Raw genomic sequence first — 17,041 nt, 5'->3', positions numbered from 1 at the left:
CTAGATGGAGGGTTAATAGGGCCTATAAAATCCAACCCCCACTGGGTAAAGGGCTGATCCACCTAAATAGGATGAAGGGGGAGAGCTGCAAGCCTTTGTTTGCCTGAAAAGAAAGCACATTTCTCACATTTTCTCACATACCTATAACAATCATGGAACAGAGATGGCCAATAATAACTAGCCCTCATGATCTTCATAGCAGTTGTTCTTGCAGACAAATGACCGTCATCAGGGCCATCATGAAGTTCTTTAATCATCCTTTCAGCCTCATCTTCTTCAATGCATCTCAACAGGGTCCCATTAAAATCCCTCCTGAATAAGATACTATCAATCACAACATAGGGAATGGACTGTAGTCTATATTGTCTCCTTTTAGCTCTGTCCAATCCCTAAGGGTATCCATCCCCTGATAAGAAGCTCTTCATATTATTTATCGAGCTCTTTGGGCCGTTAACATTTCCTTCCTCCCACTGCTCTGTTAATACCATAGTAGCCTCTTCATCAGAATCCTGACCTGATAACATTTCTTTGCACAATCCTCTCCCTCTTACCAGCTTGGTAATCTGAATATCAACATCATAGTCCATTACCCTAGTGATCCATCCAGCTCTCTTTTCATTGATATCCTTGCTTAACAGAAAATCTTTTACATTGGCATGGGGCACCAACAAATGGATCCTATTGTAGGATAAGAGGTGCTTGAATTTATTCAAGGCTCTAATGACTGCAAGGGCTTGCTTCTCAACAAAGTTATACTTATCTTCATATTATTTGAGCCCTTCACTAAAGAAAGCTATGGGCTACTCCTCATCCTTGCCATTTGTCTGAGTCAAGATAGCATAGATACTCAACTCACCACCTAAAGTGTAGAGGATGAAATCTTTCTCAAAATTTGGGTTCATGAGAGTAGGGGCTGAGGCTATGGCTGTCTTGATCTCTTCAAAACTCTCCTTCCCCTCCTTGGTCCATGAGAAAACCATGTCTTTCTTGAGCATTGATGTAAGAGGTTTCACCATGGTAGCAAGATTAGGGATAAACCTTCTCACAAAGTTTATTCTACCAAGGAAACTTTGCAGCCCCTTCTTGTGTTTAGGAAGAGGAAGGGCAAGCATTGCCTTTGTTCTTTCTGGATCAATGGTCAGACCATCCTTAGATACAATGTGTCCCAATAATTTTCCTTGGCTTATAGCAAAGACACACTTGGCTGGGTTGAGGGAAACCCCAAACTCTCTACATCTTAGAAATACCTACCTTAGATGATCAAACTGATCTTCTACATCTTTTGAATATACAGTTATATCATCAAGGTATACTAAGACAAACTTATCAATTAATTTTTTGAAGGCCATCTCCATTGCCTTCTGAAATGTGGCACTTGCATTTGTTAGTCCAAATGGCATCTTGTAGTAAGCATAGGTGCCCCATTTAGTAGTAAATGTTGTCTTATGTCTATCAGATTCTTTAACCAGCACTTGGTTGTAACCAGAGAATCCATCAAGAAAAGAGAATCTCCTTGACCCACTGACCTTGGATAGAATTTTCTCCATGGAAGGGAGAGGATGGTGATCTTTAAGAGAAGCTTGATTAAGATCCCTAAAGTCCACACACAATTTGATTTCCCCATTCTTCTTCCTTACAGGGACAAGGTTAGCTACCCATGATGAGTGTTTGACAGGAAATATTATATTGGCCTCTATCAACTTGGATAATTCTTTTCTCATTAGGGGCTCAATCTTAGGATTCACTAGTCTCTGTTTTTGCCTCACTGGTTTGGCCTTATCAACTAGATCTATAGTATGTTGAAAAAAACTAGGGTCAAACCCTTTTAAGTCATCATATGTCCAAGAAAATACATCATTGAATTCTTGACATAATTGAATGAAGTTTTTTTTTGCTCAGTTTCAGAACATACCTTCCCCATATTAAGATAATTTCCATCAGCAATTCTAACTAGGGCATAATCATCCTTTTTTGCAGCTAGATTTATTCCTTTGCCTCTTGTTTGATCATCAGGATTAAAAACACTCTCCAAAGTAATGAGACCCTTGGGAAATTTGTTAGAACTAAGGTGAATGATCTGATCACCATACTGATCTTGTAGCCTTGACTGGTTTCTATCTAAGAATTCTACCTCATTCTACAAGAAACTCACAATTTTCTCATCAGAGTCAAACACTTGCCAATGAGTGTTGTTGTCAGGGATGGCAGGCCTCAGTACCACCCTAATTTGTTGCTTCTTCTCCTCCTCAAGATTCCCTGGTACATCATAAGCTACACCCACCACTGCAAGTCTATCAGCATGTTTATTTTCTTTCCTAGGAATGCTCTAAATATTAAATGCATTGAAACCCTCAAGCAAATCCCAGACTCTGTATTTGTAAGACTTGAGCAGGCCATTTTTGGTGATATTCTGGCCTCTCACCTGATTCACTACCAAGTCACTATCTCCATATACTTTCAAGACTTGGATTCCCCTCTTTTGGGCAAGTAGGAGACCTTGAATCAAGGATTCATACTCGACCACATTATTGGTGCAACTGGATTGGAGCTTGAAGGAGAAGTAGTATCTTATTTGAGTAGGAGAGACCAACATAAGAGCGACCCCTGATCCATTTCTATTCCTTGAGCCATCAAAGTACATACTCCATATTCTGTTTATATCATCATTAGTCCCAACAAGATCAAGAGCTTGAGCCTCTTTCTCTATTATGCAATATGTACTAAGGCCTATCTCAAGAATTTCTGACATAGGCTCAAACTGATATGCATTTGCCCACTCATCCAAGAAGAAATTAGGAATCCCTGCTATGGAAGTGACAGGCTCATTAACTATGTCATTTTCATCCATCTCTAGAATAGGGCAATTCATATTGATGAAGTTGGGGGTGCAAGATTCAGTGTGATGAAGGGCTTGAGGTTCTGCTCTAATTGAGGCATTGGCTCCATATCTGGTCTTAAATGACATATATGACCAATCAGCAGATATGAATCCACCAATCTGAGCAGTGAAGTCTCTTGAAAGATAGATGGAAAAATAGGGCTTGACTTCAGCAACAGATATATCTTGAATCACAGTGCAACCGGGGCATGCATGTAGGGCCATCTCCACATTCCTAAGGATACCTATGGTTTTGATAGTACTACCATCTAGTTGTAACACATCCCTAACAATGGGCTCATATTTCATCCCTAAAGCATCAGCAACACACCTAGGCATTACTGAGCTACTAGCCCCTGAATCTATCATGCAATTTTGGACTAATTTTCCTCCTATAATTAGGGAAACATAAAATGGGGGAGGTCTAACCCTTTTATTTGTCTCCACATTCCTTGCTGGTTGTACTAGACTTGTGGCATTCTCCATGATAGATGGCTGATCCTTGAGTTTAATCTTCTCTAATTCTTGCTGCAGCATCCTCTTCTGCATTGGTATGGTAGCAACAACATCCCACATAGAGATATTCACATTGGTTTTCTTCATTTTCTCTACCACACTGAAGGGTGCATTAGGAACTTTGGTAGAAACTTTGGGAGCTGCACTTATAAGAGGTTGAGGTGGGGCAACATAAGGGCCACCTGCATCTTTCTTTTTTGGATCTTGCTCTTGCTGCTGTGAAGTACTTGCTTGTTCTTTTGCTGCTTGTATATGAGGTGTAGCACTCAAAGTTGAGGGCTACTTAGGAGAAAGAGGGGCAGCATGTTCCATAGCTCTCTTCCTGCCCCTTGTGTTATGAGCAACGGAATCCTGGTTTATATTACAATGCTCCCCATCCTGATGATTCATGAAAGAGCAATCATCACGTCCTTGAATATATGATGCCTCCTTGGGATGATCCTCCTCATATGATTGCTTTGCTGTAGATTCTTGGACAGTTAGGGCCATATAATATTCTGCCTTCTAGCACATGCAATAGGTATAAGAATAGTTGCAAGAAGGGCAGAAATCTTGATCTTGGGCCAAGTTATTTTGAGGGACTATGGCTCTGTTCTAATTCGAGCTTGAAGCAGAAGCATGACTATTTTGCCTACCCTGATCAAAGGAACTATTCCACTGATTAGGAAGCCTACCACCACTTGGAGCTTGATATTGTAGTTGGGGAGGCTTGCCACTTTGAGCTTGCTACTTTTCTAAGGCCACCACCTTGTTACTCATCTTTTGTATCATAGAGAGACTATCCTCTAATCTCTTCCCCTGGTCCTTCAACTCCCTCCCCCGCTCTTGCAATTTTTTATCCAAGATCTTCTCTCTTTTATCTATATTCAGCACTAGACCTTGGAGCATTTCTTTGAGCTCATCTATCCCATTTGAGGATGTAGAAGCTATAGGAAGAGGGGCCATTGCTGGTTGGTGATTAGGAACATCAAGAAAGAAAGGCATAGGGGGCCTTGGAGCCAATTTTCCTCCTTGTATTAGGATGTTCTCAGCTTTTATGGCTATCTCATAAGCATTAGGCAAGGTATCCCCTCCCATAGTTTGGATTGTAGTGGCAATATCACTGTTAAAAGCTCTAAGGTAATGTAAGAAGGCATTACTAGGGGTAGGTTTCACTGCAGTAGGTATTCTATCCCATGTCTTTTGGAATCTATAATTAAAACCAGTCATACACTCATGGGGAGCTCTTTTTAGTGTAGTCAGCTGCTCTAATAGTGACAAATGGTCACTCTTATCCTCAAAATGTTTACATACTCCTGCTCCTAGTTCATCCCAATTAGTTATAGAACCATGAGCTAAGCCCCTATACCACTGTAATGCTTTTCCTTTTAAAGATGAGGCTAGAATTCTGACAACAACATCATCCTCTATAATACCATGAATATTACAGACATTTGCTACTTCTTGGATATGCTCTAAAGGGGAGATAGAAGTCTCACCAGTAAAATCAGGTATGCTTTTTAGTGTAGATACTGGTATATCATGTCTTTGGGCTAACAACAGAGGACTTCCACCATTAAAGGTGGAAAAAGCATGAAATCTTGGCTGTGCCATATAAACAAGTGTTCTATTAATGAGCATTGATGGCAATCTAGGCTGAGTTCGAGTAGTAGGAGGAGTAGAGGTGGACCTTACAGGTATATTAACTGTTTCTTCACCCCTAACTGGTGATAATGAAATTCTAGTCCTCCTTCTTCTAGGATTTGAAAGGGAAAGCTCTCGATATTGAAATTTACCTCTAGAAGATGCCCTTGTTTCAGCTCTAGGCATGAATCACTGCAACTTTGGCCTGGAACTAGGTTTGTTGATATTCAAAGTCACCAAGTACTTTGAAGGACCAACCTCTCGAAGGCTTGAATACTGAAGCCAACACTACCTCTTCTAAATTAATCTCTAAAATTCTTCCTTCTTTGACACTAGTAGACTTTAAATCTTCAATAGGATTGTCCCATCGGGTGTGCCAAAAACTATTGTCACTTAGGTTTGCACCCTTGTCCAAGGCCTATGCGTGAGGACAACCTAGTGAAACATGGAAACAACCTCCAAGTTGTGGGACTTGAACTGCGAGGTTGAGTCTCCGGAGAAGGCCGGCTTCCTCTTACTATTAGGGTGCACCTAACTACTCATGGAAGGAAAAGGGAAAGCAGGAGATGTAGAAAACAGCTCTACTCTACCTAAACTACGGAGGTGATGCACCAAAATAGAGTGTTCAGACCATTTCTGCCCATATATGCACTATTGAACCAGAATGAAACTAAGGATATGTACATACAGGCTTTTTTTGATCTAATAACCTCATGCACATCAAGAAGCATAACTGAATAACACAAGGAAAGAGGAATCTCACTTATATATTATCTAGTAGGCAAGAAACAGATACAGTATGCAGGTTACAGATCACGACAATACACCAATGAGAGGCAAAAGGGATGCACAAACACATCAATGGCTAAAAGGGATAAAATAGAGAATCATTTGGTTCAAAGGCATAGGGAATGTTACACTGAGAGTTGCAGAGCAATATCAGAGAAATTAGAAAGAGTCGACCCTTGAAAAAGATTACAAAATTGCCTTTATAGTTCGAGCATAACTGAGGGAAATGATTCTGTATTAACTGCTTCAACTACTGCCATTGAACCCCAAAATATCTGATCAAAGATCACACTCGAGTATGGTTCTAAAGTACAAAATCAGATTTTTGACTGAAGGAATGCCTCGAGTAGACAGAAGCGACGTCAATGAATGATCTTGACACAGTAGATGGATCGGCTGAGATGGTGGAGTGTTTCCCTATGCCTTGCGTTCATTTCAGGTAGGTCAAAGTTGATCGCGAAGATCAGATCGTAAGATAACCTTGATCACCTTTAATTCTTGGTTCATGAATCAATAGGGTTGAAGTAAGTCAAACAGGCTATACGAGCCAGCTAGGTCATGTAGGCCAATTACCTTTCTTTATTTTGCCACCTAGGGAAGTCTTTGTATTTGACCTTCCATCATCGGACTAACTGTGCCACCCTTGTAGATATTCATATTAACTGTGATGATTACGTTAACCGCCAGCCACCGACCGTCCTTTCTGACCGAACCAGCGAGACACGTGTCAACAAGGCGTTGTGTTGCCAACATAAACCTCGAGCGACTTACCCATAGCGAGGTGGCGAAGACCATCAGTTTGCCTAGATCGACAATCATGAAGACTCGTCATACTCCATATTGTCCTTACCCCGGGCCCATCATAATTGGCACCACCTCTGCAACCTTGTCGTATCCAACCGACACCTGGCAATACCTCAGTGACCGCACCCTGGTGAGACCTGGCCCCACTGACACGTGGCGACCTATCGCTACGTCACTATGGTAAAGATCACACATCTTCACCATGGCGATATGGTGATAGTCGTTGATCTTCTCTAATCTAATGGCCACGAAGACCCACCTTCCTGCAACCTTCCTCCCTTGTAATTCACTAGGCTCGTGGTACATGTGACACTTCCCTGTTGGTCTTTAGGTCATTTAATCCCTACTGCGCGGGCGGGATGAAATACGGTCCCACCAGGACATGTGGTGCCCTATCGCTATGTCACCATAGTAAAGGTCGCACATTTTCACCATGGTGATATGGCGACGACCATTGATTGGCCCTGATCTGACGGAAGAGAACTTGCGAGGCGTAAAAATATCATAAGGTTCGGAACTTAGGTAATTTTGATATCTTCGTGGGTATTAAAATATTAGTAATCGAGGAGGTGACCGTTGGGTGGGGTAACATTCAAATTTTGAAACTTGGTGAGGCAAACAAAATGTGGTAAAAATAATCCACAATAAGAATCATCAAATATCCATAGTAAGAATCATCAAATATCCACAATAAGAATCATCAAATCTCTACGAGCATCTAAAAAGCATCCATAGAAAATCGTGACCACAACAGTTCTTTATTGGAAATTTAAGGCATCACTGATAATCAAAAGTATCCATTGGTTCTCAATAACCAAAATATATCTCAAAATAAATCACAATATCCATTGTTTCTTAACAAGCAACCAAGAATATCTCAAAATCATACTGATCGAAGACTCCAAAATGGTTGAGTCAAAACATGTCACAAAATGACATCATCAAGAAATAAATCAACATTTCACTCTCATCATGGAAACTACAAAGCAATCCAAGGATAACTGATCGATGACTCAAAAATGATTAGCTCAAGTGTCTTAGATACATATAACTTAGCTTCACTCAAGAAGACTTGAAAAGCAATAACAATCAGTAAATACAAACATCTGATAGAGCATTCCATCACATTACCATAGTTGGGTTTATAAAGATCGAGACCAAATAAGATCAACATGCCATCACATCTCATAACCCTCGAGCCTTTGGTAGACGTCCTATAACTGGTCAACACTAGTTAACCCAAAAACCCAAAACAAGAAGAATAGAGAATACATGATGCATACACATGTTTTGGTTTACTAAAATCACATAGCTGAATAATGTGTGGAGTTTCAGTTTTAGTTTACCAGTATACTTCAAGTGTATGGGATTTATCATTTGACCTACAAGTCAACCCATTTTTTCCCTAATAGCATTATCCTTCCATTAATTAACAACATTCTAAGAATAACTTAAGGATAAATATTTTACTCATTAAACTGATCATCATTGACCTTTAATTAAATTGTTCTTTTTATTTAACTAAGATCCATATTCTAATTTATTAACTCTTCTTTAATGTTACTTCAACTTTTCAACATAATCAGAGGATCATTATTCGTTAAATAAGAGAGCCAATTTCCAAGCTTTGAATAGGAAGATTATAACTTTATTAAATTGATCAACTAAATCAATCAATTAACATAGATACACAATCCCTGACCTATATCATTTAATTAGAATTAAATTAAACATTACTAAATCTTATGTCTCTTGATTAAATCATTACTAGCAATCATTAAAATACCTAAAGTCATTATTCAAGTCATGAGAGTACAACTTGTCATCTTCGATGTAAATACTTCACAATTTCGTTAGAGGAATTGATACTAGCATATCAAATAAAACTTTATTACATAACTTAATTATTAATTAATTCTAATTAACTCTAATTAATTTAATTAGTAATTACATATCCATGGCAACATTTCAATAAATATTAGTTGACTAATAACTAACTATAATTTTGTAAGTTAAAAGTCAACTATAATCTAGTACACAAATATTCATATTCATAGTTAATAATAATAACTTGTTAATATTTAATAACCAGTTATATTGAAAATCTTATTAATAATTCTATAATGACCACATTCGTCATTCTTTAATGAATACTAACATTTCCTTAACAAATTCGTATTAATGATAATCATTTAGACCATTATACTATTATTTATTAATGATTTGCTAGACTCAACAAACATTAATAAATAATAAACTCATTGAAACTATAATAATCAATCTAGAGAAACTTTACATAAAATTTATTGATTAATATTTAACTAACTCTAGCACAATTAAGATATATCAATAATTTATTTAATAATACATAACGTATTATTAGAAACATAATAATTCAAATCATAGCAATGTTATAACAATGACTCTTTGACAATTTAAATCTTAATCCACTTTCATTAAAGTCTCATAATATAAATTACCATTTCTAAATTATATATTAAAAGAAAACTATATTATTAGCTCAATGAATTATTTCAAGCGAGAAGACTCTATTCTGAGGCATTAATATTCCAATTGATCTAAGGATAGCCGTAGTTCAAATCACTCAATATCATTATCCAATATCCAAGATTGATTGATCCAATTAAAAATTATTACATTAAATAATTTGATATATCAACCCTTAATCTTCATCTATTAATTAACCTTGATTTTAATTAAGCTAATTATTAGATTCTAGATATAACACTATGTTAATGTCTCTCCTCCTTTAATTATAATTAACAAATTGTTTTATTTTAGACATTCTTAATATAATAACATTAATATTCAATACTTATATATATATAAATATAAATAAATAAATAAATATATATATAATATATACATATATAATATAAAACTATTATTTAAACTTTTAACAATATTATATTCATTGTTTGTGCCGTCGTTTGCGAAGTCGCAGACTATACCATATAACATTTAGCTGCGCATTATATTAAAACTGCGCATTATATAAAAAGGACGGAAAAGTTTTTTAAAAAAAAGTTTTAAAGTGATATTCTTATCACTATCGTCCCCTTTGATTAAGGGCCGTGCGGTGGTTAAAGAGATTCATGATGGGTGTAGACACCTAAAAAACCTTTAGAAAATAAAGTATTTTTATGTTCTAAAAAATTCCTGATGACATCATCATTTATTAATTAATTAATTTATTTATTTTTATGCCATTAAATCCCTTTATCTTAATTAAAAATATTTATTTAAGAAATCCCTCCCAAAAATGTTTAAATCTTATTTAAATGTTATTTCCTTATTTATTAATTATTTAATTAATAAATTGACCAAAAATCCCAAAATAAATAATTAATTTTTTTTTTCCCAAAAGTTGGCCAATTTCCTTAAGACCAATAACCTCTTCCAAAATCTTCTAATCCTTCTTTAATTTTGATTAAAGGCTAATCTCATCATTTCCTACCCCTAATCCGAACTCAAAATATTTAATCAAGATTAAATATTAATCCTCATGTTTATTAAAAATATTTTAATAAATATCTCCTCAAGCCAAACCCTTGAAATAAATTAAACTTTATTTATTTCATAAAATCTTATCTTAGGAAGTTCTAGACTCTTCTAGAAAGTCTTCATCCTCATCCAAAGCCTAGACTCTTCTAGAAGATGTCTTTAACCCTAATCCTAATCCCCTCCTAACCTTGTCACATTCCCTAAACATGGGTTAAGACTTGCTAACTCAAGCCAAAGTTAATAAATATCTCCTCCTTCACCCACCCTCATTAATTGCAATCCACTTGCCATCCACTTCCCTAGTCCTAAGCCATCTCTAACCCTTCCTCTAATCATTTTTACAACCCTAAGCAAGCTTAAAACCTCCCTAAACCCCCAAATTCGAATTTCATGGTATCTCTCATAAATATCTTCAACCACAAAACTTTATAAAGCCCACAAAGTCATAAATGTTCTTACAAAGCACTTATGAAGGATCTTTATGAAGATTTTATCCCTTGAGCCTCCTTTGTTGACTCATCCTTCCCCTTTCCTCCATCCTCTCACCATGTGACATGTGTCACCCTTTGATTGGTTGTAAGGAAGCACAATCCATGTGCTCTCCTCTCATGCAATCTAAGCCCTCCATGAGCTTTTTCCCATCTTTGCATCTTAGCCCTCAATCCCTCAAGCCTCTTGCCTATAAATTGGATCCTTCCCCTTTGCAAAATAACACAATCCATGAAGTAAAGTTATAATGCTATTTTGAGAGCCAAATCCATACTAGAGCCATCTATCCACACCAAAAATTCACAATCATCCATTGAAGCTTTTGGAAGCATATTGAGCATACATCCTATCCATTTAGATAAAGCCACTCAACAAGAGAGCTTCTCATTGAAACAGCCCATTAATGGCTCATATTTTCAATTGAGATCTCATCTTAGTCTATCTTGAAGTTTATGAATTTTGTTTAGTTTTTAGAAGCTTTATTTAAATTTGGTTTCTACATTTTTGTAATCTTTTAAGTTATAAAAACAAATAAAAATGCTTTGAGTGAGTTTGTTGTTGGACTCACCCTCTTTAATCACCCATCAATTTAACCATTGGTTGCAATCTCAGTGCCATCTATGGGGATGGGTCTACCTAAGAGGGTGTTAAGTGCTCCACAAAGATCAAACTCCACTCACTTGGGTCTTTAGTGGTTTTTCTAAGTTAGAAAATTCCTTGAATGTGCATTAATCTTGCTCACACTTCATTTGGGCATAAAAATTGGACAAATCTTGACGTGGAGGGCCTCTGGGCGCGCACTTGGCAATCGAGTTTCACACATCTTTGTTTTGGGCTTAAAAAAAACTCACACTCAATCTTGAATGCCTAACAATCAATGAACATCGCATGGTTTTGACGCATTTTCAATGGCGCTCGCATTTCTTATGTTGATGATCTCTCGACTTTCATTATGCTAATGACTCTGTCAAATTGGAATGAACATTGTATGCTATAATCACAAGTGTCTTCAATCATAGCTTACAAAATCTAAATCATCAATTGGAATAAACGCGTGTCTTTTAAAGCCCAAGATCATGTATGTGGTCTTATTTTACACTTTTTAGGAGGCTTGCTTGGAGATTTCATCACCCCTTGGGACGACCTCAACTCCAACATTCCAGCAGAGTATAAAAATCGGGAGGTGAATCCAAAGACACCTCTCTTGGGATCAAAATTTTGTCACTCGGGCTAAGCCTCAAGGAACTTTATACCCTTGAGAAGTGAAAGAGGATAAGTGGGTTACCGCTCCTCTCAGCTGTGTGACATCTTTTTGGTTTCATCTACGGATTTGGGCCTCATGTACCTTGCATATATCGAGGACTCCCTAGCTATAACAAATTTCATCCTTGTAGAAAGCTTCCTAGGATGTTGGCGTGTTTGACGTGCTTGCTCCAAAATTTTGTCTGCTTGTTTGTTCATAGCTTTTGAATGAATGTTTTCCAACTTTGGTCAAAATCCCAAAAAAGCAGAAATCTCCCAGCTCAAGGCATACTTAGCGTAGTCACTGCCTCAACAAAAAATCATCCAAGCTCCCCCGCTGCAACCAAATCTATCTAGTTCCTTGCTTTAGAACAATCTCAAATCCAAAGTCTCTCCAAATCATCCCCCCCTAGCCAGCTAGAAACCCAATCCAAAATCACACCCAAGCTTTTAAAGAGTTGTTGTCACTCTACTAGAATTTGCTATCCAATCAATCTGACCAATCCACCAGCCTCACCAAGGTTATCCATTTGACAGAGCTTTGTCTCGAGTAATCTAGCTTTGTCACCTGTTATCCCTCATCACCTTGAGCTAAAGGTTGGATCCACAAGTGATCAATCTCATGTCATGCCCATAGGATCATTAGTCTATTCTTAGGTTGACATAATCTCCACCAATCCAGCACATAGGAAAGCAAAACTCTCACTTTTTGATAGCATGCCCTTGAAGTCTTCCATCCACAAGAAAGCCAAAAATCTCCAGCCAATCCTCCTTAGGTCTGTCATGCAACTTTGACTCTCCCTAGGAAATCTTTCATCAGCCAATCCAAAATCTGTGCTTAACCCAAATCCAACCATGAGCTTCCGTGTTCATCCATACGCAAGACCCCATCCCCATCAAACTCATCATCAAAGCATGAAGTACCAATCCTATCATGATGTGTTCAGTCGCATTGTCCTTGCTCTCGCCACCTCCTATTCCAATGATGATAAAAATCTTGTTGACTATGACGGGTATATTGAAAGCCTTAGAAACATTCCCCCAAGTATCCCCCAAAATCCAAGACTTATTCCAAACTATCTAGTCATGCCATATGATATTCCAGCTTCCCCTCCATCACCCCATCAACCAAGCTTCCAATCTTCCACCCCCATCACACTAGCTATTCATGTCAATCCACCTCCACCTTTGACACACGAGTCTCCAAGGAATCTCCTAGAGGAAATACAAGAAAAGTTGCCTCCAACAGTCGATAAGCCATGTCATCTAATCCAACCATGTGAAGTAGTCAGTGATGAAGCTTCCCCATCTATAATATCACCTCCATCTCCCATAGCTATCATCCCCATACCATCCATCAAATTGCTTAAAATCCTTCCACTTCCCGCAAGCATCAAAATCCCACCACCTATCAAATCCCTCCAAATCTTATCCACATCGCCTCCAAGCATTTCCCAAATCTCTCGTAATGACCCTTATGCATCCATCTTCTACTCACCCATCTCCACTACTGAATCTCCCATCTATCCATCTGCTGCCTTTGAAGAATCCATCCCTTCACCTCCTATCGCACCATCCACTCCAAACCAATCCTATCAAGATCCTGCCCAAAATCATGTTGACATCCCCCAAAGCATAAATGAAGATATCATCGTACCATGTCTTCCATCCATAGTGCAGTCACCATCTCCTCCATCTCCAAAACCTTGAGCCATATCTCCTCCACTACAAGATATCTTGTCATCCCACCAGCTACATCAAGATCCTATCCTTCCATCTCCCCCGCTCCATGCTTCCATCTTACCACCTATCCAAGCTATTCCACCATCTATAATCTACCCTCTTGGTTCACTTACATTCATCCATGGTGGCCCTCTCTCAGCAGAAGAATTAAGAACAGTATCTCCCCATTGCAATACACCTAATAAATCACTTCTACCATTTTCTACAAGCAAAAAGTTTCCTCAGCTTGTTCAAATGCTCAATCAATGGCATTATCAAGGTCAAGGTTTAGGACCACAAGAGCAAGGAATCAGAGAGCCTATTATTGCACAAAAAAATCTAGGATTTTATGGTCTTGGATATGTATCCAAAGGCTCACCATCTAAAGGTGTTGGTACACCACACCCCCAAACCAAGCCTATCTCCAAGCCCACCATGCCAGCCTCCCATCACTCCTTCAATAAATCTTATGTCATTCCCCCTCCACCATCTTTGCAACCCAAAACAACCTACCATATCCCCCCTTCATCCGCTAAATCCATTTTGGGTCCCTATGTCCCAAAATCTACCATCCTCCATCCTCCTATCAGCCATCATAAAAATCCTATTCCATCCATTTCTATGCAAGATCAACAAAGGCACATATCAAGGCACATCATCCATCATCATCCCAATAAATGCTCTTTCATATCCTCTCCATCTCACAAAGCTTCTCCTAACCATCTTCCCAAAGCTTACCACAGCAATGTAAATGCCAACTTCAAAATGCATAAAGCTAAAAATCCACATACTAGGCAATCATATGTCTATTCTAAAAGACATACTCCAAAAAGGAAAAATCCAATCAAAGAATGCAAAACAATGCAAAAGCCTATGAAAAGAAAATCCAAAACCATGTGGATCCCCAAGAAAAAAGTTGAAACCCAATGCATAATGGCATCCACCATTGCTAATCCCCCATCTAGTGACTCATGTCCCCCATCTCCTAACTCCATCTTGGGTGCCTATATCCCCAAGCACGCTTCCAAAAATCCTCCATCGCGCCCGCATCTACCATCTATCCCCCATATGCTCTTTTCACATCCGTTCCAACATGTGCCAATGTTGCTCTTGCAAGCATCCCCATCTCATGCTCCTTTCCAGCATTTTCATCCCTCCATCTCCTACCATCAATCCCATCTAATCCGATCTATTGCATAAATCACACATCCAGTGTACCAACAACTAGCAACAAAATTGAACATTCCAATAGCCAATGAAAAATCCCAAAAAATCCAAAATAGCTGAAGAAAGCCAAAATCATTCCAGCTAAGTCCAAAGTCAAAAAGTCAAAAAAGAAAAAGAAAAAGAAAGCGTCCACTGGTGAAAACTTGGCAATTCAGATGCCTTGGACAAGTACCATGATGAAAACTTGGCAAACAAGCATCATGCGTAATCTAGCCATCCCCAGCTTAGCCTATCATCCTCATGCTTTTGGTCACATCTTGCCATCTAGCTCCATCTTCCAATTTATCCACCTATCTTTCATCCTCCAGCTTTTATCTATCACTATCCGCTTATCTTTTGCAACCTCACCCCATCATCCTAGTTATCATCCATCTCCCTAGCGCCTTCAGCTTTTCCATCCTAGCTTCAATCCTATCACATCCATCGTAAGACCTCCTTCCGCATGTCATCTTCTAACTGGGGGCACTGTATTCTTTGGAGATCTTGTCTTGTCCATCCGCCCTTGTCATTGATACCTCGCTCTAGGCTATCCTCATGCAAATCCAATGTCATCCTCTCATTAGCTATTCACTCTATCACTATCTATCAGCTTAGCTACCACCAACCTTAGCATTGTCCCCATCCTTGGTCGCACATCTATCATCATCATTGGATGCATCCTTCCAAATCCATATCTTATGCTATCACCTCATCCTTAGTTTCTGCATCTTACACAAAATCGAGCTCTCCCGTTATCCTCTCATCCTGAGCTTTTATCCATCTGTATCATACATATCTTGGTCTGTCAGCTTGTACATCCTCTTTAGCTTAGTACCATTGCATCTATCCAGCATTCATGTCAGTTTTTCCTTGATCAGCATCTTGCACCCATCACACATCTTGGTTAGCTATTCCAATGCATCCTTTAGCTAGATGTCCTATCACCAAAGTGTTATCTTTCTTAGTTCAGCTTTTCAGACGCATCACTCATCCAAATCCACCAGCTTAGGTGCTCTCTGATAGGTCCTTGCAGGATATAGCTTTCCTCATGTCTGATCCTTGTCCGTTAGTACCTTGTCCTACCCATCTCGTTGGCAAACGGTTCTCTTTTGGATTTTCGCTTTCTTTTGATTTGGACTCTTCCGTATTGGGTCTTGAAATATCTTTTCCAAGGAATCTCCTTGTTCCCTCCTCAAGGTTTCCACGATCTTCCATATCATGGTATACTGCGAATGGGGCAATCAGAGCATAAGGTCTTGATCATGTCTTTTGTTTGCTTTTCTTTTCTGCTTGTGGGTTACCTAATGTCGGTTCCACGTTGCTTCCTTTAGGAATCATGTGTGATGCTAGGGCAATCCTTGCATGTTTGTTTTGAGTCAGTTCGTCAGTCCTCTAGATAGTTGGTGAAAAGGCCTTGATGTTCTTGGTAACCTTGGCAATTAACCAACAGTCCTATAGAAAATCTAGTGCTCAACTACATGGTGGTATTTCTCTTGAAAGTATCCCCCCGCTCAAAAAAGCTTCAATGGTTTTCCTTCATCTCCATTATCCCCCATCCATATCCAACATCCATCTCTCCTACCCCAGCTTATGCATCAGTATCTCTTTGAATCACTCCTCACCTTTAGCTTTAGGGATCCACAATCCTAGTCTTAGGGATCCACCAATCCAAATCAATCCACCAAGCCTCATCTTTCGAGATCCACAATCCTAGTCCTAGGGATCTCCGAAACCCATCTTCCACCAATCTGACTCTTTGAAATCCTATTGCATCAGCTTTTTTAATCCCCTCATCCATCTCCCCATCCTGGATTCCATTTATAGCGCTCCGCTCCTTCATCCTCTGCAATCCCTGAGATTTTAAGCTTGCTTCCTCTTGTGCCTCTGATTCTCCCTTTATCATTCTCCCGTAGTGAGAGTTTGAGCTAACCAAACCTCTTCTCTTAAGCAAATCTGAGTCTTCTTGCTCATCTTGGATTCTTGTACTTTTCAAGAAGTCGTCGAGCCTCACTTTCTCTCCCCACCGCCTTCTTGAGGGGGCATCTCACAGTCCATTCTCTCCTCTTCTGCTCTAGCCTTGGGCATCTTATTTTCTTATCTTTGATGTCATGCCACTTGTGGCATCATATCAAAGAGGGGCAAAATGTAGACACCTAAAAAACCTTTAGAAAATAAAGTATTTTTATTTTCTAAAAAATTCCTGATGACATCATCATTTATTAATTAATTAATTATTTAATTAATTTA

The sequence above is a fragment of the Cupressus sempervirens genome, chromosome 11 (assembly GCF_028749045.1).
Source record: "Cupressus sempervirens isolate cs-2001-9-10 chromosome 11, ASM2874904v1, whole genome shotgun sequence".
NCBI classification, from domain to species: Eukaryota; Viridiplantae; Streptophyta; class Pinopsida; order Cupressales; family Cupressaceae; genus Cupressus; species Cupressus sempervirens.
The sequence above is the reverse complement of the archived record's forward strand: the minus strand, read 5'-3'. Positions refer to the sequence as shown.